Raw genomic sequence first — 23,100 nt, 5'->3', positions numbered from 1 at the left:
AACAAAAATTTACTATAGCTTTCAAAGGCACCGGCGAGATTTGAACTCGCGATCTCCTGTTTACTAGACAGGCGCTTTAACCAACTAAGCCACGGCGCCTTCCAAAAGCTTAGTTTTTTCTAAAAAACTTAGAAGTTGAAAGCGTGGAAAAAACGAAAAAAAAAAAAAAAAAAACTATCATTTCAAAATACCTTTCTCTTCCAAGACTAATTCCCACTAGCTTTTTTATACTTGCTTCAAGTAAGTATTGAAACAAAAACTTTCAATAGCTTTCAAATTCACCGGCGAGATTCGAACTCGCGATCTCCTGTTTACTAGTCAGACGCTTTAACCAACTAAGCCACGGCGCCTGCCAGAAACTTAGTTTTTTCTAGCGAACTTAGAAGTTAAAAGCGTGGAAAACAACAAAAAAAAAAAAAAACCCGTCATTTCACAATATTCTCTCTTCCAAGACTAATTCCCACTAACTTTTTCATACTTGCTTCAAGTAACTATTGAAACAAAAATTTACAAACGATTTCAAAAGGCTCCTGCGAGGTTCGAGCTCGCGATCTCCGGTTTACAAGACATTCGCTTTAACCAACTAAGTCACGGCGCCTGCCAGAAACTCAGCTATTTCTAGCAAACTTTGAGGTTAAAAGCGTGTAAAACAACGAAAAAAACCTGTCATTTCACAATACCTTTCTCGTAAAAGTCTAATTCCCACTAGATTTTTCATACTTGCTTCAAGTAGCAATTGAAACAAAAATTTACAAACGCTTTCAATAGGCACCGGCGAGATGTCGAACTCGCGATCTCCTGTTTACTAGACAGGCGCTTTAACCAACTAAGCTGCCGCGCCTGCCAGAAACACACACATTTCTTGCACACTTAGAGGTTAAAAGCGTGGAAAACAACGAAAAAAACCTGTCATTTGACAATACCTTTCTCTTAAAAGACTAATTCCCACTAGCTTTTTCATACTTGCTTCAAGTAACTATTAAAACAAAAATTTACTATAGCTTTCAAAAGGCACCGGCGAGATTTGAACTCGCGATCTCCTGTTTACTAGACAGGCGCTTTAACCAACTAAGCCACGGCGCCTTCCAAAAGCTTTGTTAGAAGTTGAAAGCGTGGAAAAAACGAAAAAAAAACTTTCATTTCAAAATACCTTTCTCTTCCAAGACTAATTCCCACTAGCTTTTTTATACTTGCTTCAAGTAAGTATTGAAACAAAAACTTTCAATAGCTTTCAAATTCACCGGCGAGATTCCAACTCGCGATCTCCTGTTTACTAGACAGACGCTTTAACCAACTAAGTCACGGCGCCTGCCAGAAACTTAGTTTTTTCTAGCGAACTTAGAAGTTAAAAGCGTGGAAAACAACAAAAAAAACCTGTCATTTCACAATACCTTTCTCGTAAAAGACTAATGCCCACTAGCTTTTTCATACTTGCTTCAAGTAGCTATTAAAACAAAAATTTACAAGCGCTTTCAAAAGGCACCGGCGAGATTCGAACTCGCGATCTCCTGTTTACAAGACAGGCGCTTTAACCAACTAAGCCACGGCGCCTACAGGATACGTTGAAGTAAGAATGCATACTGTACTTAGTATACAATTTTATTGTTTTATTATTGCCTTTACGCCTTTGTTTAAGTTTAATACTGTCTTATGTAACATACCTTTGCGATTTTTCTCCTTTTTTGGCGAAAATCTATCTAGTAGAGAATAAAAATATTTGGCAAATTGCTTTCAAAACTACTTTTTTTTTGACAAGATAAGGTATTCAAATTCTACAGTTGAGGTTAGAATATATTCCAACGTTTTAAAGTGTAATATATTGTTACAAATCCTGTAAATAGTAATTATTGTAGGAACGTAACCTGTAAATAGTTTCCCGTAATGAATATACAACCCCTTTTTCATTCGGCTAAATTATACGACCCCTATTTTCTTTCTTTTCATTGATAACGGTCTACTACTTTACAGAAGCGTGTGGAATATTGGAGAAATTTCTTTTCGGTGTATTTAAGCCGTTAGCGATGGATAAACAGTTTAGTTTCGATTCAGATTTCGAACTGAGTGTGTGTATTAGCTCTATTTATAGCGAGGCATTTCGCTGTGTTGTTTTCGTATTTGGAAGTAAATACGTGTGTAAACGTTGAGTTTACGGTGTTGCGTGATAATTGCTTAATTGCTGATGAATAATTTTGCAGTTGTTGACGATCTTTCCTGTACATAGTGTAAATAAATTTCCTGTGCTTTTATCAAGAACTGTGTCTTCATTTCAAGAAAGTGGAAGTCGCACCGGATCCGTTACAATTTGGCGCCCAACGTGGGGCTACTTCTGGACTTTCTTGGAGTAAGTGTGACTTTGGACATTTTTTTTCATAAAGACTGTTTGAATTTATAGACTTTGTTTTTATGGTGATTACTCGCGCAATGGATGACCAATTAAAGCAACTTCTAGAAGCAATTAATGCTGTGAAAAGCGACCTGACTGAAAATATGGCGGCTAATCAAGAACAATTAAAAAGTGATTTGACTGCAAGTTTTACTGCAAATCAAGAACAATTAAAAAATGACATGGCGACTAACCAAGAACAATTAAAAAATGAATTGGCGACTAACCAAGAACAGTTAAATAGTGATTTAACTGCTAAAATTACTACAAGTCAAAATGAAATAAAAAGTGACCTAACGTCGATGAAAACCATGATGGAGAATCAACTAACCGCCATGGGAGATAAAGTTGATGCTCTGGAAGAAAAATTTGATACTGTGGAAGAGCGTATCGCCAATGTGGAAAATAAGTTAGAAGAAGAAGACAAGAAATTTACCTCATTTAAGGAAGAAATAATTAAAGACATGGAAAGGAGATTGGCGACCGCGGAAAGCAGCTCTGTACAGTTTGGCGCTCCCACATCGGTTGCTCGACCGTCCATTAAACTTGCCACATTTGATGGGAAAACTTCGTGGCAGGTTTACAAAACTCAATTCATGATAGTGGCGGAAGCGAACGGATGGGACTCTGCTACCAAGGCCTGTCATCTTGCAGCATCCCTGAGAGGTGACGCAGCGGACATTCTCCAGACCCTTCCGGACAGCCAGCGCCTGGATTTCGCCGCCCTCACATCTGCGTTGGAGCTTCGCTTCGGTGAGAAGTGCCAGAAAGATTTCAGCCGACTCCAGTTGAAATCCCGTTTCCAGAAAACCGGGGAAACCCTGCAAGAGCTAGCGGCGGACGTCGAGAGATTGTCTCATCTTGCTTTTTGTGACTGTCCTGCGGATGTTCGAGACAACCTGGCACTCAACTACTACATCGACGGGGTTCGAGATCTGGAAATCCAGAAAGCTCTACGGATGGCGGATGTCAAAGACCTGAGTTCTGCTGTTGTGTATGCGATGAAGTTGGAGGCCGCCCAGCAAGCAACCCGCAAGGATCGCCATTCAATCCGCGGCGTGAAAACTGATGAGCCTGATCCGGTTTCGTCACGTTTTGCTGATCTGGAAAAGCAAATAAAAGAAATTGCAGGAATCCTCAAAAGGAATTCGGCTCCCAAAGACCATAATGGACAATCACTTAAGTGCTGGAAATGTGGTGGCGAGGGTCACTTACGAAGAAACTGTGAAGCTCGTCAAGAAACCAGAGGGACGAGCACCTCTCCCTCGCAGGTCCAGGAAAACTAAGCCATGGCAATCTCGCGGGGCGGAGGTCGCCAAATTGGAATGAGCCCCATCTTAAAGTTTTCCAGATTTCCTCGACGAGTGGCGGCAGTAATGGACTGTTTGTTTACGCATATGTAAACGGGTTTCCCTGCGAACTGATTATTGACACTGGAGCCAATGTTACGATCATTAGAACAGATGTGGCTCGTCAATTTGGACTCAACATTCTGTGGACGCCGCCCTGCGTTACCCTCCAAACTGTGACAGGTGACAAGATCGAGATTGAAGGTAAAGTGAACTTAGAAATTGTGTTTGGAAATGCCATTTACCATCATACCGCATTCGTTGCTGCTATCATTGACCCCTTCATTCTCGGATTGGACTTTTTAAAGAAGTATGACTTCAACCTCGACTTCAAGACTAACGAGCTGCACTCGACGAGAGAAGACATAGCAGTCTTTCCCGCAGAAAGTGATGTAAAATCCGCTCATCAAATAATTGCCCAAACAGATTTATCAATTCCCTCAAGGTCAGAATCATTAATACCCGGCTCCATTGAAGAGAGCAATAGTTTTAGATTTGGACTCATTGAATACCCCAACTTAAGCAATAACCCAAAAGGAGTGCTGGTGGCATCTACGCTTGTGGACCTTTCCAAGGATGTAATTCCTGTGAGAGTCGCCAACGTGAGTGAAAGGCCAAGGAATATCCGGAAAGGCGAAGTGTTAGCAACTTGTACTCCCGTAAACTGCATCATTAGAAGAATCAATTCCCCCGAGACTGTGTCTTCTGAGTCCTTGACATCGAAGTTAATTGGGAGTGCACCCTTATCGAAGGATCAAAGAACTGCTGCGGAACAATTGGTGGACGACTTCAAGCATCTGTTTTCATCTACATCGGAGGATGTTGGCCGTACGAATTTAACGCAGCATAGGATTTACACTGGAGAACACCCCCCTATTAAACAGCATCCAAGACGACTACCGTTCGCCAAGAAGGAAGAGGTTGAGACCCTCCTGAAAGAGATGAAGGAGAATGATGTAATCGAACCTTCATCCAGTCCTTGGGCCTCTCCCATCGTCTTGGTCCGAAAGAAAGATGGCTCCACCAGATTTTGTGTCGATTACCGACGACTGAATGAAATCACCAAGAAAGACAGTTACCCTCTTCCACGGATAGACGACACCTTAGACACTCTTTCCGGACACAAGTGGTTTTCGACCCTGGACTTGAAGAGCGGCTACTGGCAGGTTGAGATACACCCTGATGACCGAGAGAAGACAGCGTTTACAACTGGACAAGGCTTATGGCAGTTTAAAGTGATGCCCTTCGGCCTCTGCAATGCAGCAGCTACGTTCGAGCGTCTTATGGAGACAGTGTTAAGAGGACTTTCCTACGAATCCTGTCTGGTCTACTTAGACGATATCATCATCGTGGGACGCAGCTTCGAAGAACATCTGGCAAATCTTAGGAAGGTGCTGCAAAAGCTTAAGGAAGCCAATCTGAAGTTAAGCCCGTCCAAATGTAATTTGTTCCGCCGGGAAGTGAATTACCTTGGTCACATCATCTCTTCTGAAGGTGTACAAACCGATCCAGAAAAGGTATCTGCGGTCAAGAGTTGGAGTCGTCCCGAAAACATCCATCAGCTGCGAAGTTTCCTGGGGCTCTGCACGTACTATAGGAAGTTTGTGAAGGGTTTTTCCAACATTGCACGACCTTTGCATAAGCTGACGGAGAGCAAGCAAAAGTTTGAATGGTCCAAAGAATGCGAAGATGCATTTCTACGACTGAAGGAGGCTTTAACATCAACGCCTATCCTCGCCTATCCTCAGCCTGAAAAATCCTTCATCCTGGACACTGATGCGAGCAACGAGGGAATTGGAGCTGTTTTATCCCAAGAAATTGACGGAAATGAACATGTCATCGCTTACTTTAGCAAATGCTTATCAAAGTCGGAGCGAAATTACTGCGTCACCAGAAAGGAGTTACTGGCCATAGTGAAAGCTGTAGAACACTTCCATCATTACCTCTACGGCCGAAAATTTCTGCTTCGGACAGATCATGCCTCGTTAACTTGGCTTCTGAACTTCAAGAATCCAGAAGGCCAGATAGCCAGATGGATACAGCGGCTCCAGGAATATGACATGGAGATCAAGCATCGAAAAGGGTTATCTCACGGTAATGCTGACGCTTTATCAAGGAGACCCTGTCCTGAGAACTGCCACTATTGTTCCCGAATCGAGAAACAGTATGGAACGACTAGCCCTACCGCCTATCAGGTGACAGTGACTCCAACATCATCAGAACCTGATCCATGGAGTGATGACCAAGTTCGAAAAGATCAACTTGAAGACCCCGACATAAAATCAATTTTAGAGTTCATGGAAAGTGACAGTCGACGCCCTAGCTGGCAGGACGTTTCCATCTTCAGTCCTGCAACAAAAAGATACTGGGCTTTATGGAACTCACTCCATTTACGGAACGGCGTGCTACACCGGAAATGGGAATCTGACGACGGCAAGACATCTAGGTGGCAGTTACTACTTCCTCGATCCAGGATTTCAGATGTTCTGAAAGAAATACATAGTAGTGCGACTGGAGGACATTTTGGTGTCTTGAAAACTCTCAATAAAGTTCGGGAGCGCTTCTTCTGGAGCAAGGCGAAGGATGACGTGGAGAAGTGGTGCCATTCTTGTGACGCCTGTGCTGCTCGTAAAGGACCGAAGAAGAGAAGCAGAGGGAAGCTACATCTGTACAACGTTGGAGCTCCTTTCGAACGAATTGGGATCGACATCCTGGGTCCTCTACCAAGAACTGCTGATGGGAACAAATACATTCTTGTTTCCATCGACTACTTCACCAAATGGCCGGAAGCATATCCCATTCCAGATCAAGAGGCTACTACCGTAGCAGAGACTCTAGTCCAACATTGGATCTCGAGATATGGAACACCTTTGCAGATTCATTCCGATCAAGGGAGGAATTTCATCTCTGCTGTGTTTAAGGGCCTATGTCACATTCTCGGAATTGTGAAAACTAGGACAACACCACTACACCCACAATCGGACGGCATGGTGGAGAGATTTAACCGCACAATCCTGAATAATCTCTCACTTATGGTATCCAGAAATCAACAGGATTGGGACAAGAAGCTACCTTTGTTCCTGCTGGCCTACCGCAGTGCTGTCCACGAGACTACCGGATTTGCCCCATCTCAGATGCTCTTCGGACGAGAGCTTCGGCTACCTTGTGATCTCGTCTTCGGTCGTCCTCCGGATGCGCCTTCATCGCCTGAGGAGTACATCCAGGATCTCCAGGCCCGGTTGGAAGACGTTCATAACTTCGCACGAAAGCGAATCAACATCGCGGCGGAGAAGATGAAGACCAGATACGATACAAGGTCTACTGGACATGAATTCAACGAAGGCGACAAGGTTTGGTTATGGAATCCCATCCGACGGAAAGGTCTTTCACCCAAATTGCAGTCGCATTGGGATGGACCCTACAAAGTCCTTAACCGACTGAATGACGTCGTAGTGAGGATCCAAAAATCACCTAATGCAAAACCTAGGGTTATACATTATGATCGGTTAGCCCCATACTATGGCCATAGTTCATGAGTATTACGTAAACAACCATGGTTGATAACATAAAAGTTGTAGATAATTTTTTTGCTTTTAATGTTTAGTAATATTTCTTGTTATTATTGTGTTTTCTGTATCTGTTAGTTATTAATTAATGTGTATATTTGTAAACTTGTGATAGAAGTTTGGCACCCTTTCTGGGGATTGTACTGCCCGGGACGTGCAGTCCTTAGGAAGGGGGCAATGTTACAAATCCTGTAAATAGTAATTATTGTAGGAACGTAACCTGTAAATAGTTTCCCGTAATGAATATACAACCCCTTTTTCATTCGGCTAAATTATACGACCCCTATTTTCTTTCTTTTCATTGATAACGGTCTACTACTTTACAGAAGCGTGTGGAATATTGGAGAAATTTCTTTTCGGTGTATTTAAGCCGTTAGCGATGGCAACAGTTTAGTTTCGATTCAGATTTCGAACTGAGTGTGTGTATTAGCTCTGTTTATAGCGAGGCATTTCGCTGTGTTGTTTTCGTATTTGGAAGTAAATACGTGTGTAAACGTTGAGTTTACGGTGTTGCGTGATAATTGCTTAATTGCTGATGAATAATTTTGCAGTTGTTGACGATCTTTCCTGTACATAGTGTAAATAAATTTCCTGTGCTTTTATCAAGAACTGTGTCTTCATTTCAAGAAAGTGGAAGTCGCACCGGATCCGTTACAATATTAAAATGTTGAAACCTTTGTCTTATACACTATATCTTCTTTTGAATAATTAATTAGAATCCTTTTAATAATATGTAAGCCTAAACAATACTTAAAATGAAATGTCTCCAAAGTACGCATGAGGCACAGGCGATATTCAAATTCGCGATCTGCCATCTACAGGACAGGCTCTTTAACAACCTAAGCCACGGTGTCTGCCACAAAAATCGCCATTTTTAGCGAAATTGGAAAATAGAAGCGTGAAAACCCTGTCCTTTCTAATCTAGAATCCCGAATCTATACCCTTCTCTTTCAGGACTAATTCCCAATAGCATTTTAGTGTTTGCTTAAAACCCATTAAGCGCCAAGTCTCCCATTTTGGGAACCTTCAATTAATATTTTTTTCTTCATCAAGTAATTAAGATATCATTTTGAAAATTTTTAAAATGAATGATAGAGAATCAAACTTTATTCCTAATTTTTTCAAAAAAGTTTGGAATGTAAATTCTTTTTTTAAAAAATTTTTAATTTTGCAAAAATTTCTTGTTTTTGCATTACACGGGAAAAAAATTCCCAAAAAATAATTAATGCGAATAAAGGAAATTCGGGAAATGAAATATGAACCTCAGTAGAGCTTTTTTCAAATCACAACAAACAGGGGCCAAGAAAAACAATTTGAAGGAGTTTTATTGGACTTTATTTACTGGAGTCCCAAAATGGGAGACTTTGCGTGTTCTGCTTAGCAGAGCTAGTGATGCCTAACCCATTCTGCATGAATGAACTCTCCCCTTTTTTCCTGTGGAAGCCACAGCCCCCTTTGTATTTTCTCAGTGTAAACACTTTTTTGTTGTTCAAGGTCAAGAGCAGGCTCTTTTATCAAAACAAGTGACATTCCTCTCCTTTAGAAAAAAGTTCTGGAATAACAGGGGTGCCAATCCTCCCTAAGGAAGATGACGCATCTCTCTGAATTTCTACAGATCACGGAAGAGATTCCTGTAAAAGATCAAAATTTCCTTTAAAACTATTCCTCCCCTCATAAAAATATTTCCCTCCCCTCCCCTTCAATAAGGAAAGTTGAATTTCAATAGAGAAATTTCTTCACTTTTTTTTTTTTTTTTGAAATCAAATATATAGTTAGAATTTTCGACTTTGCTACGAGTTTCAAACAATATTAAAATAATACATTTAAGCTTGAAACAAGCAGATGAGTGCAGTATCACTTCTTAGTGAATTGCCAAATTCTGTTCAGATAGTTGAGAAAAATTTGTTTTAATGGAAATCGCTTAGATCACAGATAATGCGATAACTGTCTCAATTTACACTTTTTCAATTGATCGCAATTTGTTGGATGAAATCGGAGAAACTATAACCGTTGATAATTCCTCAATGTCAAGCATGCTGGACATTTATTTCTAAAAACATTATGATTATGAGTAAATCATAGCATGAAACATGTTATGAAGCAGTCGAAATGTTAACTGTAAGAAAACCCTTGTTTATAATGACACAAATACACCGTCATGGAACCCAAAAATATCTTAGTTCCATTTTATAAGAGGCATTTTATATAGTGCTTCGGGTCATTGCCATTTACCATCGCTCGATCCCCGACATGGTTAATAAAAAAAAAAAAAAATACCTCTTCTCTTTTTGTGTATGAAAATCCTAAGGTCTTTTGCTAAAAGGTAGTAAAATGTGTGGGAAAAGTTCCATTTTGAACAAAAACCTATAAGAAGAAGGAATGAAACAAGAATAAAAACCAGACCTAAAGTGATGTACGGGCAGAGTGGGGGAGGGAGGAGACGTCCTTAAGGGGCCGAACGGCTCAAGAAATTGAAAATAACTAGCATACTAATACTTACTAACGTTGTAAATGTACACTGCTGCCCCTGGGGCTGGCCTCCACAGCTTTTGTTGCAAGGGGGCTCACAATTTATAGCTTTGGGTCTCATGAAAACTTAAACGTTCTACATTTTAAAGCTTGAATATGTTAAATATGCAATTAAAGTACGAATAACTAGCTGTATTCATTACATAAAAATGATTTTAGGGCTTTCTAATTGGATTTAGTCAGAAATTATTCAAGTATCAACATAGTGACAGGGATATGTATGTTATCCCCATTAAACGCCAAGTCTCCCATTTTGGGACCATACCATATCTCATAACCTAATAAATATTTTTGCAACATTTCAGCTACATACGATTAGAGATGTGTATTGAACATCCAAACACATGAAAACTTAAATATTTCCAACGTGGTTCATATAGCGGCGCTTAATGGGCTAAAGTAGTTTTAGAAAAACACTGTTTACACGTGCAGTTAGAAGGCAGCAGCGAGATGTCGAACTCGCGATCTCCTATTTACAGGACAGGCGCTTTAACCAACTAAGCTACGGCGCCTGCCAGAAACTCAGCTATTACTAGCACACTTAGAGGTTAAAAGCGTGGAAAACAACGAAAAAACCTGTCATTTCACAATACTTTTCTCTTAAAAGACTAATTCCCACTAGCTTTTTCATACTTGCCTCAAGTAACTATTAAAACAAATATTTACAATAGCTTTCAAAAGGCACCGGCGAGATTCGAACTCGCGATCTCCAGTTTACGAGACAGATGCTTTAACCAACTAAGCCACGGCGCCTGCCAGAAACTTAGTTTTTTCTAGCGAACTTAGAAGTTAAAAGCGTGGAAAACAACAACAAAAAAAAAAAACCTGTCATTTCACAATACTTTCTCTTCCAAGACTCATTCCCACTAGCTTTTTCATACTTGCTTCAAGTAACTATTGAAACAAAAATTTACAAACGATTTCAAAAGGCACCGGCGAGATTCGAACTCGCGATCTCCTGTGTACATGACATTCGCTTTAACCAACTAAGCCACGGGGCCTACCAGATACTCTGCTATTTCTAGCAAACTTTGAGGTTAAAAGCGTGTAAAACAGCGAAAAAAACCTGTCGTTTCACAATACCTTTCTCGTAAAAGACTAATTCCCACTAGCTTTTTCATACTTGCTTCAAGTAACTATTAAAACAAAAATTTACAAACGCTTTCAAAAGGCACCGGCGAGATGTCGAACTCGCGAACTTCTGCTTACAAGACAGGCGCTTTAACCAACTAAGCCATGGCGCCTGCCAGAAACATAGTTTTTTCTAGCGAACTTGGAAGTTAAAAGCATGAAAAACAACGAAAAAAACCTGTCATTTCACAATACTTTATCTTCCAAGACTAATTCCCACTAGCTTTTTCATACTTGCTTCAAGTAACTTTTGAAACAAAAATTTACAAACGATTTCAAAAGGCACCGGCGAGATTCGAACTCGCGATCTCCTGTTTACAAGACAGGCGCTTTAACCAACTAAGCCACGGCGCCTGCCAGAAACATAGTTTTTTCTAGCGAACTTAGAAGTTAAAAGCGTGGAAAAAAACAAAAAAAAAAAAAACTGTCATTTCACAATACTTTCTCTTCCAAGACTAATTCCCACTAGCTTTTTCATACTTGCTTCAAGTAGCTATTGAAACAAAAATTTACAAACGCTTTCAAAAGGCACCGGCGAGATTTGAACTCGCGATCTCCTGTTTACTAGACAGGCGCTTTAACCAACTAAGAAACGGCGCCTGCCAGAAACATAGTTCTTTCTAGCGAACTTAGAAGTTAAAAGCGTGGAAAACAACAAAATAAACCTGTCATTTCACAATACTTTTTCTTCCAAGACTAATTCCCACTAGCTTTTTCATACTTGCTTCAAGTAACTATTGAAACAAAAATTTACAAACGCTTTCAAAGGGCACCGGCGAGATTCGAATTCGCGATCTCATGTTTATGATTCAGGCGCTTTCAACACCTAAGCCACGGCACCTACATGATACGTTGGAGTAAGAATGCATACTGTGCTCAGTATACAATTTTATTTTTTTATTATTGCTTTACGCCTTTGTTTAAGTTTAATACTGTCTTATGTAACATACCTTTTGCGATTTTTCTCCTTCTTTGGCGAAGATCTATCTAGTAGAGAATAAAAATATTTGGCAAATTGCTTTCAAAACTACTTTTTTTTTTGACAAGAAAAAGTATTCAGTTTCTACAGTTGAGGTTAGAATATATTCCAACGTTTTAAAGTGTAATATATTAATATTTTGAAACCTTTATCTTATACACTAAATCTACTTTTGAATAATTAATTAGAATCCTTTTAATAATATGTAAGCCTAAACAATACCTAAAATGTAAAGTCTCCAAAGCAAGCATGAGGCACAGGCGATATTCAAATTCGCGATCTCCTATATACAGGATAGGCTCTTTAACCACCTAAGCCACGGTGTCTGCCATAAAATGTCACCATTTCTAGCGAAATTGGAAAATAGAAGCGTGAAAACAATGGAAAACCTTGTCATTTATTTATACCTTTCTCTTTCAAGACTAATTCCCACTAGCATTTTAGTGTTTGCTTAAAGTAATTTTAGAAAATCACTGTTTACACGTGCAGTTAGAAGGCACTGGCGAGACTCGAACTCGCGATCTCCTGTTTACGAGACAGGCGCTTTAACCAACGGCGCCTGCCAGAAACTTAGCTATTTCCATAAAACTTCGAAGTCAAAAGCGTGGAAAAAAACCAACAAAACCTGTCATTAATTGATACCTTTCTCTTAAACGACTAATTCCCACTAGCTTTTTCATACTTGCTTCAAGTAGCTATTGAAACAAAAATTTACAAACGCTTTCAAAATTCACCGGTGAGATTCGAACTCGCTATCTCCTGTTTACAAGACAGTCGCTTTAACCAACTAAGCCACGGCGCCTGCCAGAAGCTTAGTTTTTTCTAGCGAACTTAGAAGTTAAAAGCGTGGAAAACAAAAAAAAAACCTGTCATTTCACAATACTTTCTCTTCCACGACTAATTCCCACTAGCTTTTTCATATTTGCTTCAAGTAACTATTGAAACAAAAATTTACAAACGATTTCAAAAGGCACCGGCGAGATTCGAACTCGCGATCTCCTGTTTACAAGACAGTCGCTTTAACCAACTAAGCCACGGCGCCTACCAGCTAACCAGCTATTTCTAGCAAACTTTGATGTTAAAAGCGTGTAAAACAACAAATAAAACCTATCATTTCACAATACCTTTCTCGTAAAAGATTAATTCCCACTAGCTTTTTCTTACTTGCTTCAAGCAGCTATTGAAACAAAAATTTACAAGCGCTTTCAAAAGGCACCGGCGAGATTCGAACTCGCGATCTCCTGTTTATTAGACAGGAGCTTTAACCAACTAAGTCGCGGCGCCTTCCAAAAGCTTAGTTTTTTCTAAAAAACTTAGAAGTTAAAAGCGTGGAAAAAAAACGAAAAAAAAAACTGTCGTTTCAAATCACCTTTCTATTCCAAGACTAATTCCCACTAGCTTTTTTATACTTGCTTCAAGTAAGTATTGAAACAAAAACTTTCAATAGCTTTCAAATTCACCGGCGAGATTCGAACTCGCGATCTCCTGTTCACTAGACAGGCGCTTTAACCAACTAAGCCACGGCGCCTGCCGGAAACATAGTTTTTTCTAGCGAACTTAGAAGTTAAAAGCGTGGAAAACAACAAAAAAAAAACCCTGTCATTTCACAATACTTTTTCTTCCAAGACTAATTCCCACTAGCTTTTTCATACTTGCTTCAAGTAACAATTGAAACAAAAATTTACAAACGGTTTAAAAGGCACCGGCGAGATTCGAACGCGCAATCTCCTGTTTACAAGAAGGCGCTTTAACCAACTAAGCCACGGCGCCTGCCAGATACTCATCTATTTCTAGCAAACTTTGAGGTTAAAAATGTGTAAAATAACGAAAAAAACCTGTCATTTCACAATACCTTTCTCGTAAAAGATTAATTCCCACTAGCTTTTTCATACTTGCTTCAAGTAACTATTGAAACAAAAATTTACAAACGGTTTCAAAACGCACCGGCGAGATTCGAACTCGCGTCCTCCTGTTTACAAGACAGGCGCTTTAACCAACTAAGCCACGGCGCCTGAAAGACACTTAATTTTTTTCTAGCGAACTTAGAAGTTAAAAGCGTGGAAAACAACAAAAAAAACCTGTCATTTCACAATACTTTCTCTTCCAAGACTAATTGCCACTAGCTTTTTTATACTTGCTTCAAGTAAGTATTCAAACAAAAATTTACAAACGCTTTCAAAAGGCACCGGCGAGATTCGAACTCCCGATCTCCTGTTTACAAGGCAAGCGCTTTAACCAACTAAGCCACGGGGCCTGCCAGATACTCATCTATTTCTAGCACACTTAGAGGTTAAAAGCGTGGAAAACAACGAAAAAAACCTGTCATTTCACAATACCTTTCTCTTAAAAGACTAATTCCCACTAGGTTTTTCATACTTGCTTCAAGTAACTATTAAAACAAAAATTTACCATAGCTTTCAAAAGGCACCGGCGAGATTCGAACTCGCGATCTCCTGTTTACGAGACAGGCACTTTAACCAACTAAGCCACGGCGCCTGCCAGAAAGTTTTTTCTAGCGAACTTAGAAGTTAAAAGCGTGGAAAACAACGAAAAAAACCTGTCATTTCACAATACCTTTCTAGTAAAAGACTAATTCCCACTAGCTTTTTTATACTTGCTTCAAGTAGCTACTGAAACAAAAATTTACAAACGCTTTCAAAAGGCACCGGGGAGATGTCGAACTCGCGATCTTCTGTTTACTAGACAGACGCTTTAACCAACTAAGCTACAGCGCCTGCCAGAAACATAGTTTTTTCTAGCGAACTTGGAAGTTAAAAGCGTGGAAAAAACAAAAAAGAAACTGTCATTTCACAATACTTTCTCTTCCAAGACTAATTCCCACTAGCTTTTTCATACTTGCTTCAAGTAGCTATTGAAACAAAAATTTACAAGCGCTTTCAAAAGGCACCGGCGAGATTCGAACTCGCGATCTCCTGTTTACTAGACAGGCGCTTTAACCAACTAAGCCACGGCGCCTGCCGGAAACATAGTTTTTTCTAGCGAACTAAGAAGTTAAAAGCGTGGAAAACAACAAAATAAACCTGTCTTTTCAAAATACTTTTTCTTCCAAGACTAATTCCCACTAGCTTTTTCATACTTGCTTCAAGTAACTATTGAAACAAAAATTTACAAATGCTTTCAAAAGGCACCGGCGAGATTCGAACTCGCGATCTCATGTTTACGAGCCAGGCGCTTTTAATACCTAAGCCACGGCGCCTACATGATACGTTGGAGTAAGAATGCATACTGTGCTCGGTATACAATTTTATTTTTTTATTATTGCTTTACGCCTTTGTTTAAGTTTAATACCGTCTTATGTAACATACCTTTTACGATTTTTCTCCTTCTTTGGCGAAGATCTATCTAGTAGAGAATGAAAATATTTGGCAAATTGCTTTCAAAACTACTTTTTTTTTTGACAAGAAAAAGTATTCAGTTTCTACATTTTTTCTAGCGAACTTAGAAGTTAAAAGCGTATAAAACAACAAAAAAAAAACCTGTCATTTCACAATACTTTCTCTTCCAAGACTAATTCCCACTAGCTTTTTCATACTTGCTTCAAGTAACTATTGAAACAAAAATTTACAAACGATTTCAAAAGGCACCGGCGAGATTCGAACTCGCGATCTCCAGTTTACAAGACAGGCGCTTTAACCAACTAAGCCACGTCTCCTAACAGATACGCAGCTATTTCTAGCAAACTTTGAGGTTAAAAGCGTGTAAAACAACGAAAAAAACCCGTCATTTCACAATACCTTTCTCGTAAAAGACTAATTCCCACTAGCTTTTTCATACTTTCTTCAAGTAGCTATTAAAACAAAAATTTACCATAGCTTTCGAAAGGCACCGGCGAGATTTGAACTCGCGATCTCCTGTTTACGAGACAGGCGCTTTATCCAACTACGCCACGGCGCCTGCCAGAAACTTAGTTTTTTCTAGCGAACTTAGAAGTTAAAAGCGTGGAAAACAACAAAAAAAACCTGTCATTTCAGAATACCTTTCTCTTCCAAGTATAATTCCCACTAGCTTTTTCATACTTGTTTCAAGTAAGTATTGAAACAAAAACTTTCAATAGCTTTCAAATTCACTGGCGAGATTCGAACTCGCGATCTCCTGTTTACAAGACAGGCGCTTTAACCAACTAAGCCACGGCGCCTACCAGATACTCAGCTATTTCTAGAAAACTTTGAGGTTAAAAGCGTGTAAAACAATGAAAAAAATCTGTCATTTCACAATACTTTCTCTTCCAAGACTAATTCCCACTAGCTTTTTCATACTTGCTTCAAGTAGCTATTGAAACAAAAATTTACAAACGCTTTCAAAAGGCACCGGCGAGATGTCGAACTCGCGATCTCCTGTTTACTAGACAAGCGTTTTAACCAACTAAGCCACAGCGCCAGCCAGTAACTTCGCTATTTCTAGGAAACTTTTAAATTAAAAGCGTGGAAAACAACGAAAAAAACCTGTCTATTCACAATACCTTTCTCTTCCAAGACTAATTCCCACTAGCTTTTTCATACTTGCTTCAAGTAGCTATTGAAACAAAAATTTACAATCGCTTTCAAAAGGCACCGGCGAGATTCGAACTCGCGATCTCCTGTTTACAAGACAGGCGCTTTAACCAACTAAGCCACGGGGCCTAACAGACACTCAGCTATTTCTAGCAAACTTTGAGGTTAAAAGCGTGTAAAACAACGAAAAAAACCTGTCATTTCAGAATACCTTTCTTGTAAAAGACTAATTCCCACTAGCTTTTTCATACTTGCTTCAAGTAGCTATTGAAACAAAAATTTACAAACGCTTTCAAAAGGCACCGGCGAGATGTCGAACTCGCGATCTCCTGTTTACTAGACAAGCGTTTTAACCAACTAAGCCACGGCGCCAGCCAGTAACTTCGCTGTTTCTAGGAAACTTTTAAGTTAAAAGCGTGGAAAACAACGAAAAAAACATGTCTATTCACAATACCTTTCTCTTCCAAGACTAATTCCCACTAGCTTTTTCATACTTGCTTCAAGTAGCTATATAAAAAAATTTACAATCGCTTTCAAAAGGCACCTGCGAGATTCGAACTCGCGATCTCCTGTTCAATGGACAGGCGCTTTATCCAACTAAGCCACGGCGCCTGCCAGAAACTTAGTTTTTTCTAGCGAACTTAGAAGTTAAAAGCGTATAAAACAACAAAAAAAAACCTGTCATTTCACAATACTTTCTCTTCCAAGACTAATTTCCACTAGCTTTTTCATACTTGCTTCAAGTAACTATTGAAACAAAAATTTACAAACGATTTCAAAAGGCACCGGCGAGATTCGAACTCGCGATCTCCTGTTTACTAGACAAGCGTTTTAACCAACTAAGCCACAGCGCCAGCCAGTAACTTCGCTATTTCTAGGAAACTTTTAAGTTAAAAGCGTGGAAAACAACGAAAAAAACCTGTCATTTCACAATACTTTCTCTTTTAAGACTAATTCCCACTAGCTTTTTCATACTTGCTTCAAGTAACTATTGAAACAAAAATTTACAAACGATTTCATAAGGCACCGGCGAGACTCGAACTCGCGATCTCCTGTTTACGAGACAGGCGCTTTAACCAACTAAGCCACGGCGCCTGCCAGTAAATTAGCTATTTCTAGGAAACTTGGAAGTTAAAAGCGTGGAAAACAACGAAAAAAACCTGTCTATTCACAATACCTTTCTCTTCCAAGACTAATTCCCACTAGCTTTTTCATACTTGCTTCAAGTAGCTATTGAAACAAAAATTTACAAACGCTTTCAAAAGGGACCGTCGAGATTCGAACTAGCGATCTCCTGTTTACCTGACAGGCGCTTTAACCAACTAAGCCACGGCGTCTGCCAGAAACTTAGTTTTTTCTAGCGAACTTAGAAGTTAAAAGCGTGGAAAACGACAAAAAAAAACCTGTCATTTCACAATACTTTCTCTTCCAAGACTAATTCCTACTAGCTTTTTCATACTTGCTTCAAGTTACTATTGAAACAATAAATTACAAATAGTTTCAAAAGGCTCCGGCGAGATTCAAACTCGCGATCTCCTGTTTACAAGACAGGCGCTTTAACTACCTAAGCCACGGCGCCTACCAGATACTCAGCTATTTCTAGCAAACTTTGAGGTTAAAAGCGTGTAGAACAACGAAAAAAACCTGTCATTTCAGAATACCTTTCTCGTAAAAGACTAATTCCCACTAGCTTTTTCATACTTGCTTCAAGTAGCTATTGAAACAAAAATTTACAAACGCTTTCAAAAGGCACCGGCGAGATGTCGAACTCGCGATCTCCTGTTTACTAGACAGGCGCTTTAACCAACTAAACTACGGCGCATGCCAGAAACTCAGCTATTTCTAGCACACTTAAAGGTTAAAAGCGTGGAAAACAACGAAAAAAACCTGTCATTTCACAATACCTTTCTCGTAAAAGACTAATTCCCACTAGCTTTTTCATACTTTCCTCAAGTAGCTATTGAAACAAAAAGTTACAAACGCTTTCAAAAGGCACCGGCGAGATTCGAACTCGCGATCTCCTGTTTACGAGACAGGCGTTTTAACCAACTAAGCCACGGCGCCTGCCAGTAACTTAGCTATTTCTAGGAAACTTTTAAGTTAAAAGCGTGGAAAACAACAAAAAAAACCTGTCATTTCAGAATACCTTTCTCTTCCAAGTATAATTCCCACTAGCTTTTTCATACTTGTTTCAAGTAAGTATTGAAACAAAAACTTTCAATAGCTTTCAAATTCACTGGCGAGATTCGAACTCGCGATCTCCTGTTTACAAGACAGGCGCTTTAACCAACTAAGCCACGGCGCCTACCAGATACTCAGCTATTTCTAGAAAACTTTGAGGTTAAAAGCGTGTAAAACAATGAAAAAAATCTGTCATTTCACAATACTTTCTCTTCCAAGACTAATTCCCACTAGCTTTTTCATACTTGCTTCAAGTAGCTATTGAAACAAAAATTTACAAACGCTTTCAAAAGGCACCGGCGAGATGTCGAACTCGCGATCTCCTGTTTACTAGACAAGCGTTTTAACCAACTAAGCCACAGCGCCAGCCAGTAACTTCGCTATTTCTAGGAAACTTTTAAATTAAAAGCGTGGAAAACAACGAAAAAAACCTGTCTATTCACAATACCTTTCTCTTCCAAGACTAATTCCCACTAGCTTTTTCATACTTGCTTCAAGTAGCTATTGAAACAAAAATTTACAATCGCTTTCAAAAGGCACCGGCGAGATTCGAACTCGCGATCTCCTGTTTACAAGACAGGCGCTTTAACCAACTAAGCCACGGGGCCTAACAGACACTCAGCTATTTCTAGCAAACTTTGAGGTTAAAAGCGTGTAAAACAACGAAAAAAACCTGTCATTTCAGAATACCTTTCTTGTAAAAGACTAATTCCCACTAGCTTTTTCATACTTGCTTCAAGTAGCTATTGAAACAAAAATTTACAAACGCTTTCAAAAGGCACCGGCGAGATGTCGAACTCGCGATCTCCTGTTTACTAGACAAGCGTTTTAACCAACTAAGCCACGGCGCCAGCCAGTAACTTCGCTGTTTCTAGGAAACTTTTAAGTTAAAAGCGTGGAAAACAACGAAAAAAACATGTCTATTCACAATACCTTTCTCTTCCAAGACTAATTCCCACTAGCTTTTTCATACTTGCTTCAAGTAGCTATATAAAAAAATTTACAATCGCTTTCAAAAGGCACCTGCGAGATTCGAACTCGCGATCTCCTGTTCAATGGACAGGCGCTTTATCCAACTAAGCCACGGCGCCTGCCAGAAACTTAGTTTTTTCTAGCGAACTTAGAAGTTAAAAGCGTATAAAACAACAAAAAAAACCTGTCATTTCACAATACTTTCTCTTCCAAGACTAATTTCCACTAGCTTTTTCATACTTGCTTCAAGTAACTATTGAAACAAAAATTTACAAACGATTTCAAAAGGCACCGGCGAGATTCGAACTCGCGATCTCCTGTTTACTAGACAAGCGTTTTAACCAACTAAGCCACAGCGCCAGCCAGTAACTTCGCTATTTCTAGGAAACTTTTAAGTTAAAAGCGTGGAAAACAACGAAAAAAACCTGTCATTTCACAATACTTTCTCTTTTAAGACTAATTCCCACTAGCTTTTTCATACTTGCTTCAAGTAACTATTGAAACAAAAATTTACAAACGATTTCATAAGGCACCGGCGAGACTCGAACTCGCGATCTCCTGTTTACGAGACAGGCGCTTTAACCAACTAAGCCACGGCGCCTGCCAGTAAATTAGCTATTTCTAGGAAACTTGGAAGTTAAAAGCGTGGAAAACAACGAAAAAAACCTGTCTATTCACAATACCTTTCTCTTCCAAGACTAATTCCCACTAGTTTTTTCATACTTGCTTCAAGTAGCTATTGAAACAAAAATTTACAAACGCTTTCAAAAGGGACCGTCGAGATTCGAACTAGCGATCTCCTGTTTACCTGACAGGCGCTTTAACCAACTAAGCCACGGCGTCTGCCAGAAACTTAGTTTTTTCTAGCGAACTTAGAAGTTAAAAGCGTGGAAAACGACAAAAAAAACCTGTCATTTCACAATACTTTCTCTTCCAAGACTAATTCCTACTAGCTTTTTCATACTTGCTTCAAGTTACTATTGAAACAATAAATTACAAATAGTTTCAAAAGGCTCCGGCGAGATTCAAACTCGCGATCTCCTGTTTACAAGACAGGCGCTTTAACTACCTAAGCCACGGCGCCTACCAGATACTCAGCTATTTCTAGCAAACTTTGAGGTTAAAAGCGTGTAGAACAACGAAAAAAACCTGTCATTTCAGAATACCTTTCTCGTAAAAGACTAATTCCCACTAGCTTTTTCATACTTGCTTCAAGTAGCTATTGAAACAAAAATTTACAAACGCTTTCAAAAGGCACCGGCGAGATGTCGAACTCGCGATCTCCTGTTTACTAGACAGGCGCTTTAACCAACTAAACTACGGCGCATGCCAGAAACTCAGCTATTTCTAGCACACTTAAAGGTTAAAAGCGTGGAAAACAACGAAAAAAACCTGTCATTTCACAATACCTTTCTCGTAAAAGACTAATTCCCACTAGCTTTTTCATACTTTCCTCAAGTAGCTATTGAAACAAAAAGTTACAAACGCTTTCAAAAGGCACCGGCGAGATTCGAACTCGCGATCTCCTGTTTACGAGACAGGCGTTTTAACCAACTAAGCCACGGCGCCTGCCAGTAACTTAGCTATTTCTAGGAAACTTTTAAGTTAAAAGCGTGGAAAACAACGAAAAATACCTGTCTATTCACAATACCTTTCTCTTCTAAGACTAATTCCCACTAGCTTTTTCATACTTGTTTCAAGTAAGTATTGAAACAAAAACTTTCAATAGCTTTCAAATTCACTGGCGAGATTCGAACTCGCGATCTCCTGTTTACTAGACAGACGCTTTAACCAACTAAGCCACGGCGCCTCACAGTAACTTAGCTTTTTCTAGCGAACTTAGAAGTTAAAAGCGTGAAAAACAACGAAAAAAACCTGTCATTTCACAATACTTTCTCTTCCAAGACTAATTCCCACTAGCTTTTTCATACTTGCTTCAAGTAACTATTGAAACAAAAATTTACAAACGATTTCATAAGGCACCGGCGAGATTCGAACTCGCGATCTCCTGTTTACGAGACAGGCGCTTTAACCAACTAAGCCACGGCGCCTGCCAGTAAATTAGCTATTTCTAGGAAACTTGGAAGTTAAAAGCGTGGAAAACAACGAAAAAAACCTGTCTATTCACAATACCTTTCTCTTCCAAGACTAATTCCCACTAGCTTTTTCATACTTGCTTCAAGTAGCTATTGAAACAAAAATTTACAAACGCTTTCAAAAGGGACCGTCGAGATTCGAACTAGCGATCTCCTGTTTACCTGACAGGCGCTTTAACCAACTAAGCTACGGCGTCTGCCAGAAACTTAGTTTTTTCTAGCGAACTTAGAAGTTAAAAGCGTGGAAAACGACAAAAAAAACCTGTCATTTCACAATACTTTCTCTTCCAAGACTAATTCCTACTAGCTTTTTCATACTTGCTTCAAGTTACTATTGCAACAATAAATTACAAATAGTTTCAAAAGGCTCCGGCGAGATTCAAACTCGCGATCTCCTGTTTACAAGACAGGCGCTTTAACTAACTAAGCCACGGCGCCTACCAGATACTCAGCTATTTCTAGCAAACTTTGAGGTTAAAAGCGTGTAGAACAACGAAAAAAACCTGTCATTTCAAAATACCTTTCTCGTAAAAGACTAATTCCCACTAGCTTTTTCATACTTGCTTCAAGTAGCTATTGAAACAAAAATTTACAAACGCTTTCAAAAGGCACCGGCGAGATGTCGAACTCGCGATCTCCTGTTTACTAGACAGGCGCTTTAACCAACTAAACTACGGCGCATGCCAGAAACTCAGCTATTTCTAGCACACTTAGAGGTTAAAAGCGTGGAAAACAACGAAAAAAACCTGTCATTTCACAATACCTTTCTCGTAAAAGACTAATTCCCACTAGCTTTTTCATACTTTCCTCAAGTAGCTATTGAAACAAAAAGTTACAAACGCTTTCAAAAGGCACCGGCGAGATTCGAACTCGCGATCTCCTGTTTACGAGACAGGCGTTTTAACCAACTAAGCCACGGCGCCTGCCAGTAACTTAGCTATTTCTAGGAAACTTAGAAGTTAAAAGCGTGAAAAACAACGAAAAAAACCTGTCTATTCACAATACCTTTCTCTTCTAAGACTAATTCCCACTAGCTTTTTCATACTTGCTTCAAGTAAGTATTGAAACAAAAACTTTCAATAGCTTTCAAATTCACTGGCGAGATTCGAACTCGCGATCTCCTGTTTACTAGACAGACGCTTTAACCAACTAAGCCACGGCGCCTCCCAGTAACTTAGCTTTTTCTAGCGAACTTAGAAGTTAAAAGCGTGAAAAACAACGAAAAAAACCTGTCATTTCACAATACTTTCTCTTCCAAGACTAATTCCCAAAAGCTTTTTCATACTTGCTTCAAGTAAGTATTCAAACAAAAATTTACAAACGATTTCAAAAGGCACCGGCGAGATTCGAACTCCCGATCTCCTTTTTACAAGGCAAGCGCTTTAACCAACTAAGCCACGGGG

The 23,100-nt window shown here is 39.5% G+C and overlaps 45 non-coding genes across 45 annotated transcripts; all 45 read right to left on the bottom strand.

The window, feature by feature from the left end:
- Positions 1–25: 25 nt before the first annotated feature.
- On the bottom strand, positions 26–99 carry Trnat-agu (transfer RNA threonine (anticodon AGU)). Its single transcript has one exon. It is a non-coding gene; the product is annotated as a tRNA-Thr (tRNA).
- A 175-nt stretch (positions 100–274) lies between these two features.
- On the bottom strand, positions 275–350 carry Trnat-agu (transfer RNA threonine (anticodon AGU)). The gene has a single exon. It is a non-coding gene; the product is annotated as a tRNA-Thr (tRNA).
- Positions 351–766: 416 nt separating this feature from the next.
- Trnat-agu (transfer RNA threonine (anticodon AGU)) lies at positions 767–841 on the bottom strand. Its single transcript has one exon. It is a non-coding gene; the product is annotated as a tRNA-Thr (tRNA).
- Positions 842–1,009: 168 nt separating this feature from the next.
- Positions 1,010–1,083, bottom strand: Trnat-agu (transfer RNA threonine (anticodon AGU)). The gene has a single exon. It is a non-coding gene; the product is annotated as a tRNA-Thr (tRNA).
- Positions 1,084–1,477: 394 nt separating this feature from the next.
- On the bottom strand, positions 1,478–1,551 carry Trnat-ugu (transfer RNA threonine (anticodon UGU)). The gene has a single exon. It is a non-coding gene; the product is annotated as a tRNA-Thr (tRNA).
- An 8,955-nt stretch (positions 1,552–10,506) lies between these two features.
- Positions 10,507–10,580, bottom strand: Trnat-cgu (transfer RNA threonine (anticodon CGU)). Its single transcript has one exon. It is a non-coding gene; the product is annotated as a tRNA-Thr (tRNA).
- A 416-nt stretch (positions 10,581–10,996) lies between these two features.
- On the bottom strand, positions 10,997–11,071 carry Trnat-ugu (transfer RNA threonine (anticodon UGU)). The gene has a single exon. It is a non-coding gene; the product is annotated as a tRNA-Thr (tRNA).
- A 167-nt stretch (positions 11,072–11,238) lies between these two features.
- Positions 11,239–11,312, bottom strand: Trnat-ugu (transfer RNA threonine (anticodon UGU)). The gene has a single exon. It is a non-coding gene; the product is annotated as a tRNA-Thr (tRNA).
- Positions 11,313–11,484: 172 nt separating this feature from the next.
- On the bottom strand, positions 11,485–11,558 carry Trnat-agu (transfer RNA threonine (anticodon AGU)). The gene has a single exon. It is a non-coding gene; the product is annotated as a tRNA-Thr (tRNA).
- A 1,347-nt stretch (positions 11,559–12,905) lies between these two features.
- Trnat-ugu (transfer RNA threonine (anticodon UGU)) lies at positions 12,906–12,979 on the bottom strand. Its single transcript has one exon. It is a non-coding gene; the product is annotated as a tRNA-Thr (tRNA).
- A 168-nt stretch (positions 12,980–13,147) lies between these two features.
- Positions 13,148–13,221, bottom strand: Trnai-aau (transfer RNA isoleucine (anticodon AAU)). Its single transcript has one exon. It is a non-coding gene; the product is annotated as a tRNA-Ile (tRNA).
- Positions 13,222–13,389: 168 nt separating this feature from the next.
- On the bottom strand, positions 13,390–13,465 carry Trnat-agu (transfer RNA threonine (anticodon AGU)). The gene has a single exon. It is a non-coding gene; the product is annotated as a tRNA-Thr (tRNA).
- A 410-nt stretch (positions 13,466–13,875) lies between these two features.
- Trnat-ugu (transfer RNA threonine (anticodon UGU)) lies at positions 13,876–13,949 on the bottom strand. The gene has a single exon. It is a non-coding gene; the product is annotated as a tRNA-Thr (tRNA).
- A 168-nt stretch (positions 13,950–14,117) lies between these two features.
- Positions 14,118–14,191, bottom strand: Trnat-ugu (transfer RNA threonine (anticodon UGU)). The gene has a single exon. It is a non-coding gene; the product is annotated as a tRNA-Thr (tRNA).
- A 168-nt stretch (positions 14,192–14,359) lies between these two features.
- On the bottom strand, positions 14,360–14,433 carry Trnat-cgu (transfer RNA threonine (anticodon CGU)). The gene has a single exon. It is a non-coding gene; the product is annotated as a tRNA-Thr (tRNA).
- A 164-nt stretch (positions 14,434–14,597) lies between these two features.
- Trnat-agu (transfer RNA threonine (anticodon AGU)) lies at positions 14,598–14,672 on the bottom strand. The gene has a single exon. It is a non-coding gene; the product is annotated as a tRNA-Thr (tRNA).
- A 167-nt stretch (positions 14,673–14,839) lies between these two features.
- Positions 14,840–14,913, bottom strand: Trnat-agu (transfer RNA threonine (anticodon AGU)). Its single transcript has one exon. It is a non-coding gene; the product is annotated as a tRNA-Thr (tRNA).
- A 623-nt stretch (positions 14,914–15,536) lies between these two features.
- On the bottom strand, positions 15,537–15,610 carry Trnat-ugu (transfer RNA threonine (anticodon UGU)). The gene has a single exon. It is a non-coding gene; the product is annotated as a tRNA-Thr (tRNA).
- A 168-nt stretch (positions 15,611–15,778) lies between these two features.
- Trnat-cgu (transfer RNA threonine (anticodon CGU)) lies at positions 15,779–15,852 on the bottom strand. Its single transcript has one exon. It is a non-coding gene; the product is annotated as a tRNA-Thr (tRNA).
- Positions 15,853–16,017: 165 nt separating this feature from the next.
- Positions 16,018–16,093, bottom strand: Trnat-ugu (transfer RNA threonine (anticodon UGU)). Its single transcript has one exon. It is a non-coding gene; the product is annotated as a tRNA-Thr (tRNA).
- A 167-nt stretch (positions 16,094–16,260) lies between these two features.
- Trnat-agu (transfer RNA threonine (anticodon AGU)) lies at positions 16,261–16,335 on the bottom strand. Its single transcript has one exon. It is a non-coding gene; the product is annotated as a tRNA-Thr (tRNA).
- Positions 16,336–16,503: 168 nt separating this feature from the next.
- Trnat-ugu (transfer RNA threonine (anticodon UGU)) lies at positions 16,504–16,577 on the bottom strand. The gene has a single exon. It is a non-coding gene; the product is annotated as a tRNA-Thr (tRNA).
- A 168-nt stretch (positions 16,578–16,745) lies between these two features.
- Trnat-agu (transfer RNA threonine (anticodon AGU)) lies at positions 16,746–16,820 on the bottom strand. The gene has a single exon. It is a non-coding gene; the product is annotated as a tRNA-Thr (tRNA).
- Positions 16,821–16,986: 166 nt separating this feature from the next.
- Positions 16,987–17,060, bottom strand: Trnan-auu (transfer RNA asparagine (anticodon AUU)). Its single transcript has one exon. It is a non-coding gene; the product is annotated as a tRNA-Asn (tRNA).
- Positions 17,061–17,228: 168 nt separating this feature from the next.
- Positions 17,229–17,302, bottom strand: Trnat-agu (transfer RNA threonine (anticodon AGU)). The gene has a single exon. It is a non-coding gene; the product is annotated as a tRNA-Thr (tRNA).
- Positions 17,303–17,469: 167 nt separating this feature from the next.
- Trnat-cgu (transfer RNA threonine (anticodon CGU)) lies at positions 17,470–17,543 on the bottom strand. Its single transcript has one exon. It is a non-coding gene; the product is annotated as a tRNA-Thr (tRNA).
- Positions 17,544–17,953: 410 nt separating this feature from the next.
- On the bottom strand, positions 17,954–18,027 carry Trnat-ugu (transfer RNA threonine (anticodon UGU)). The gene has a single exon. It is a non-coding gene; the product is annotated as a tRNA-Thr (tRNA).
- Positions 18,028–18,195: 168 nt separating this feature from the next.
- Trnat-agu (transfer RNA threonine (anticodon AGU)) lies at positions 18,196–18,274 on the bottom strand. The gene has a single exon. It is a non-coding gene; the product is annotated as a tRNA-Thr (tRNA).
- A 164-nt stretch (positions 18,275–18,438) lies between these two features.
- Positions 18,439–18,512, bottom strand: Trnat-cgu (transfer RNA threonine (anticodon CGU)). Its single transcript has one exon. It is a non-coding gene; the product is annotated as a tRNA-Thr (tRNA).
- Positions 18,513–18,677: 165 nt separating this feature from the next.
- On the bottom strand, positions 18,678–18,753 carry Trnat-ugu (transfer RNA threonine (anticodon UGU)). The gene has a single exon. It is a non-coding gene; the product is annotated as a tRNA-Thr (tRNA).
- Positions 18,754–18,920: 167 nt separating this feature from the next.
- Trnat-agu (transfer RNA threonine (anticodon AGU)) lies at positions 18,921–18,995 on the bottom strand. The gene has a single exon. It is a non-coding gene; the product is annotated as a tRNA-Thr (tRNA).
- Positions 18,996–19,163: 168 nt separating this feature from the next.
- On the bottom strand, positions 19,164–19,237 carry Trnat-ugu (transfer RNA threonine (anticodon UGU)). Its single transcript has one exon. It is a non-coding gene; the product is annotated as a tRNA-Thr (tRNA).
- A 168-nt stretch (positions 19,238–19,405) lies between these two features.
- On the bottom strand, positions 19,406–19,480 carry Trnat-agu (transfer RNA threonine (anticodon AGU)). The gene has a single exon. It is a non-coding gene; the product is annotated as a tRNA-Thr (tRNA).
- Positions 19,481–19,646: 166 nt separating this feature from the next.
- Trnan-auu (transfer RNA asparagine (anticodon AUU)) lies at positions 19,647–19,720 on the bottom strand. The gene has a single exon. It is a non-coding gene; the product is annotated as a tRNA-Asn (tRNA).
- A 167-nt stretch (positions 19,721–19,887) lies between these two features.
- Trnat-agu (transfer RNA threonine (anticodon AGU)) lies at positions 19,888–19,961 on the bottom strand. Its single transcript has one exon. It is a non-coding gene; the product is annotated as a tRNA-Thr (tRNA).
- Positions 19,962–20,128: 167 nt separating this feature from the next.
- Positions 20,129–20,202, bottom strand: Trnat-cgu (transfer RNA threonine (anticodon CGU)). Its single transcript has one exon. It is a non-coding gene; the product is annotated as a tRNA-Thr (tRNA).
- Positions 20,203–20,611: 409 nt separating this feature from the next.
- On the bottom strand, positions 20,612–20,685 carry Trnat-ugu (transfer RNA threonine (anticodon UGU)). The gene has a single exon. It is a non-coding gene; the product is annotated as a tRNA-Thr (tRNA).
- Positions 20,686–20,853: 168 nt separating this feature from the next.
- Positions 20,854–20,932, bottom strand: Trnat-agu (transfer RNA threonine (anticodon AGU)). Its single transcript has one exon. It is a non-coding gene; the product is annotated as a tRNA-Thr (tRNA).
- A 164-nt stretch (positions 20,933–21,096) lies between these two features.
- On the bottom strand, positions 21,097–21,170 carry Trnat-cgu (transfer RNA threonine (anticodon CGU)). Its single transcript has one exon. It is a non-coding gene; the product is annotated as a tRNA-Thr (tRNA).
- A 165-nt stretch (positions 21,171–21,335) lies between these two features.
- On the bottom strand, positions 21,336–21,411 carry Trnat-agu (transfer RNA threonine (anticodon AGU)). The gene has a single exon. It is a non-coding gene; the product is annotated as a tRNA-Thr (tRNA).
- A 167-nt stretch (positions 21,412–21,578) lies between these two features.
- On the bottom strand, positions 21,579–21,652 carry Trnat-cgu (transfer RNA threonine (anticodon CGU)). The gene has a single exon. It is a non-coding gene; the product is annotated as a tRNA-Thr (tRNA).
- Positions 21,653–22,061: 409 nt separating this feature from the next.
- Trnat-ugu (transfer RNA threonine (anticodon UGU)) lies at positions 22,062–22,135 on the bottom strand. The gene has a single exon. It is a non-coding gene; the product is annotated as a tRNA-Thr (tRNA).
- A 168-nt stretch (positions 22,136–22,303) lies between these two features.
- Positions 22,304–22,382, bottom strand: Trnat-agu (transfer RNA threonine (anticodon AGU)). The gene has a single exon. It is a non-coding gene; the product is annotated as a tRNA-Thr (tRNA).
- Positions 22,383–22,546: 164 nt separating this feature from the next.
- Positions 22,547–22,620, bottom strand: Trnat-cgu (transfer RNA threonine (anticodon CGU)). The gene has a single exon. It is a non-coding gene; the product is annotated as a tRNA-Thr (tRNA).
- A 165-nt stretch (positions 22,621–22,785) lies between these two features.
- Trnat-agu (transfer RNA threonine (anticodon AGU)) lies at positions 22,786–22,861 on the bottom strand. The gene has a single exon. It is a non-coding gene; the product is annotated as a tRNA-Thr (tRNA).
- Positions 22,862–23,100: the final 239 nt, after the last annotated feature.

The sequence above is a fragment of the Uloborus diversus genome, chromosome 1 (assembly GCF_026930045.1).
Source record: "Uloborus diversus isolate 005 chromosome 1, Udiv.v.3.1, whole genome shotgun sequence".
NCBI lineage: Eukaryota > Metazoa > Arthropoda > Arachnida > Araneae > Uloboridae > Uloborus > Uloborus diversus.
Note: the sequence above shows the minus strand (reverse complement) of the source record. Positions and strands in the feature narration are given on the sequence as shown.